The sequence below is a fragment of the Notolepis coatsorum genome (genome assembly GCF_963971535.1).
Source record: "Notolepis coatsorum genome assembly, chromosome: 20".
Lineage (NCBI taxonomy): Eukaryota > Metazoa > Chordata > Actinopteri > Aulopiformes > Paralepididae > Notolepis > Notolepis coatsorum.
The window spans coordinates 66399646-66404694 of NC_140184.1; positions in this window are offsets into that span (position 1 = coordinate 66399646).

Here is a 5049-nt window from a genome sequence, read left to right on the forward strand (position 1 = left end):
CATGATGTTGGACACCGCCTGACCCCGACGAACATAGGCCCCCATCGATGGGAAAAATGGGTAGACAACGTCCACCCCTCTCACTGGGGGACGCTGCCAGGGATGGCCTATGAGGTCATCAGGGACAGGTGCAGGCAATGGCAGCGGCAGCGGCACGCCGTTTGCGGCGGCGGCTACCACCATGAGCTCGGGAAACAAGGCCCGCAGTTCCCCCTGCGAACCTTCCTCCACCGACCCCGCATCCCTCACATGCAGCAGGCTGCGACTGGTCAAGGAGCCACAGTCTGATGTGGCTGACAGTAGGGCATCCTGCTGATGAGGCCAAGGTGGTTCCTCGACATCCTCGAACAGGGCGCCCCATGGAGCCATTTCCCCCCCCTCCGGGGTCTCCTGAGGAGGGATACTCTCCTCCACGGGGCCATCATACAAAAACCCGTCCGCCTCGTCCATGAAGTCCTCAGTCTCCATTGGAAATCCAGAGCCGGACGCATCTTCGCTGGTCTCCAGCAGTTCCCCAAACCCAGGCCGTTCGCGCCTGCACGCTACCATCTTGCGACGTGAACGGGCAGACGCGAAAAGTTTGCGTCGCAAATCCCCTGGCTCCAAGACAACCCCCCATTCACCAACGGGCGATTCCCCGGAACCAGAGTCAAGATCAGGCCATCGCCGGAGCGACGGCACCGACTCCTCGGCTCTTCGGTGAGGCAAACTATCCACCGGCAGCCTCCCGGGCTGGGTCGGCAACCACGAAAGTGGCAACAGCCCAGCACCAAGGCGCACGACGGAGGCGGGAATGGAGAACCGCTGGTGAAGAGTAGGTCTAGCGGGTCTACTCTCCGCGGAATACATTATGACCCAACTTTTTCTTGTACAACAGATGTGAGAGAAGAAAAAATTAAGCACAATGTAAACTCGTCAACTCTTTTCAACTAACAACACGTCAAGTGGGGTACTACCAGGCACTTCCTTGTGGTGAAAGCGAGAAGGAGGAGAGCAGGTGACCACACACCTGCTTATGAAGGTAAGCTGATGAGGGGTGTGGTCAGACTAATACTGGTATTAAAGGTACATTTGTGGAATTTATTCAGTGCGCGTGCACGTACGCGAGATAGTGCAGAGTGATGCCAAGCAGAGCCCCTAATGAGACAGAACTACAAAAATGGCCAAGAGTATTGGTATTCTTGGAAAAACACGTCACTTGCTGAGCACCGAGGTTGCCACAATGTTATATTACTCTATGGTTTACCCATATATCAATTACTGTAATTTAGTTTGGGGTAGTACTCATCAGACCAAACTTGAGCCCATATACCGTCTGCAGAAACGAGCTCTAAAAATAATCAGCTGTGTTCAACGAAGTCATTCTTCTCAGCCTCTATTCCATAAGTTAGGTATACTCAGTGTTTATCAAGTGAATCATCTTCAGACTGGTTTATTTGTGCATAGTTCTTTAAACAGAGCCCTTCCCCCTTTCTTTCATGACATGTTTTCCCACAATCACCAAATTCATAATTACCCCACACGTAGTTCCTGTTTGCTTAGACCAGGGGTTCCCAAACTTTTCAGGCCGGGACCCAGAAAATAAGGCGTCAGAGAGCCGCGGCCCAATGCACATCGTCAGGCTTTCTTTTTTCTTTTTTTTTTGCCAGGCGACCGATTTTTTAAACCAAATATCACTTCAATCCTATTAAGTTAGTTCAAGTTAGTTATTCATTTATATGTGCTATTTATGAGAGGGCTAACTTGTTGCAAAATAATAATGATAATAATAATAGCCTCATTAAAATACTATTGTTGCTTCGGTTGTTTTCAGCATTTTATGTGCATAATCTGTTATTTAGTTTGAAATGTTCGTTGAAATAAGTAGATTTTTCGTTTTTGTTTATTTATTAAGTTAATATAAAACCATATAGTCACATTTTAGAATACAATAGAATATAATTTTAGAATACAACTAGAAACACTGTCCTGGCCTGCTTCTAAGTTCAGTGGCCTGACAAAAAATCATCTTGCGGCCCTCCCGTGGCTGCTCGCGGCCCACCTTTGGGTCGCGACCCCGACTTTGGGAACCACTGGCTTAGACCACCCGTTTCCCGCACTTCCCAATCTCAGTTTTGTTTGCTCTACCGAGGGTCAAAGTTGTGGAACTCTTTGCCTCCACATATTTTGGAATTTTCTTTTCTGAAATTCAAAAGAGCACTGAAATCTCATCTCCTAGAGCAGCGGTTCTCAACAGGGGTGCCTAGGCACACTAGGGTGCCTCAGAGAGCTGCCAGGGGTGCCTTGAGATTTATAAAAAAAAATAAAAAATTATATGATTAAAGAAAATGACCACTAAAGTGCTATATGTTGCAGCTGCACTGTTTTCCATGAAAATACCACATTGACCATTTCTCAAAAACTGAAAATCATAATTTATTTTTATATGTTTTGGTAGCTTTTTCATTTGTTTATTGGACAAGTCCGGCAGAGAGGAAGGATGGGAGAGAGATATGGTGGAAGACATTCGGCAAAGGTCGCCGGGTCCGGGAGTCGAACCCGGGACGGCCGTGCACCACCCTGAAAATCATTATTTAATAAAACACAGAAAAGGATCACCAAGTTACTCTGGATAAAGAACCCCTTTACAGACAACATTGAGACAAAGCTTCCTGACACATCTCAATCCAAACTCTTGGAAGAACTCATTGAAATCTCATCTGATACCACCCAGAGAGCTGGTTTCAGTGAAGTGCCCCTGGAAACATGTTGGTCCGAGTGTGGTGCTGAGTACCAAGTATCTCATGATGCAGCAGTTAAGGTGTTGATACCATTCAGCACCACATATCTGTGTGAAGCTGGCTTTTCATCCATGACAGCTCTGAAAACAAAATATAGGGCCAAGTTGAGCCTTGAGGATGACATGCGTGTTGCTTTGTCAAAGATCTCCCCACGTATTGACAGTATTATTAGCCAGCAGCAGCAGACCTCGCATTGAGCTAGAAATGTCCACTGAGTGAACGAGTGCTTATCTTCTGTATTTATTTATATTTTTTGAGAAATGGTAACTTGGTGATCCTTCTGTATTTAAAAGAAATACATGATTTTCTGTTTTTGAGAAATGGTCACAGTTATCCAAATATGCAATTTTAATGGAAAACAGTGCAGCTGTAACAGATACCAAAATCAAATGCTATTTGATTTACTACAAGCAGTGTAATGTCAACAGTACTAAGCCATTTAGACCTGAAACGCCATTTAGACCTAATTTTGAAAGCAAGCACGTTTGTCATCATTGTAGCAAAAAAGACAGGACCGGAAAAGTCTTTATCGTATATAGGGGTGCACTGGAATATTTTATTGGACACAGGGGTGCCTTGGCAGCAGAAAGGTTGAGAACCCCTGCCATAGATCCTTTCAGGAAGTGTAGTTTTGAAAAATGTCAACGCAGATCCAGAGCTAGCGATGTCCTTCACAAAATGGTCGCCTCTCGCGAAATAAACAGACATTTCGAAAAGGAAAATCTATCTAATAACACTCTAACCCATTCCTAAACCAACGTATTGATGACAATATACATTATAAACGCTGTTGCGACATGGTTATGATGTCTATACTTGGGTATGTTTGAAAATAAAACCGATACTTTTGTAGAACATTCTGGGGATATTGATTTATGACACAATCTCATTTCGGGACCGGTTCCGTCGGGTGGAAGAGGTTACACTCTCACGTTTAACATGGCATGGCAAATTAACTCTGCAGCATTAATTGTATCAAAACCTAAGGGTTCAAATATATTCCACCTATATCAGCCTGATTGAATTAAGTTTTTCAGCTCTCCCACAGGTCAGCCTGTTCTGTAGTTGTTTGTTTTGGTATTCTTGTTCCCGTTTTTCACTGTTGACATGTTCCACATGATGGGCTATGTGTTCCACAAACAGTGGCCACTCCATCTTCATCAGCCCCACAACGTTATCCAACCGTTTTCGTACTTTTGCTGGCATGCTTTTTATTGCCATCATTTTGAACAGGCTTTCTGTTGTGATGTTTGAGTTCCATGTGCTGCCTGTTTCTTCTTTCCATCGTCGCTGGAATGCATGTAGAAATTTGATGGGGCATTCATTTTCTTTCAAAGTCTCACCCTGTAGTTTGGTTGGATCCATTCTTTCCGGAAAATGAGTCCGAACTTGTTCCCAGATTGTGGTTCTGTGTCCTCCAAATCCTATGTCGTCAGCTGTGTGTCCTGAGACTACTCGTAGGATGCCAGCGTCTGTAAATATGTCTTCTGTAATGTGTTTCCCAGCTACATGCATAAGCAATGCTTTGATGTCCCCCAATGCCAATCTTATCCCAGCTGTGTTTTCTTCCAGGGCTGTGATCCAGCCGAGAGTTTATCTTTCTCTGTATCTTTTGCCTATCCTTTTTTCACTCATGTTAGCAGATTTGTGGTATTTGATGACAGATTCCACCTCGTCACAGCAGGCAATATCAAAAGTCCCCTCGACTGGCCATTGTTGCACCGTTGTCGTTTTTTTGTGCCATTTTTTCATGCATTTTAGAATGTACTTTTTACAGTCTGGGTGTTTTTTGAGGATCAGTTCTGCTGGAGTAGTTACTTCCTGACCCGTGTTGGACCCTTTTCCCCTCTTCCCATTATTTTTCCTACCCATGTTGAACTGTATTCTATGATGGTTTCCCACCTGCCCAGAGTGTGTTAATTATACAAGTCTTTATTAATCACACAAAATCCACTCACCCACTTTCTCAGATTTGTTATTATTATCTGTGTTAGTGGTTGTTCCGTCCAGGTGAATTTGTTGCACAGATATTTTAATATTGTGGCTAACGTGGGAACTAACGTGGGAACTGTCCACAGATTTTGTAGTAGCTTTGGCCAGGATACACCAGGAAAGTGTTCCTGAATGTTATCAATGTTTGTCCATCTAGTAAGTTGCCACAATTTTTATTATATTAACTGTTGATCTTGATAGTGTTCCTCGCCAAATTTGCTCAGATATGTGCTTTCTTCCCAAAAATGTGTCTGTATCCCTTGAGTTTCAATGCTTC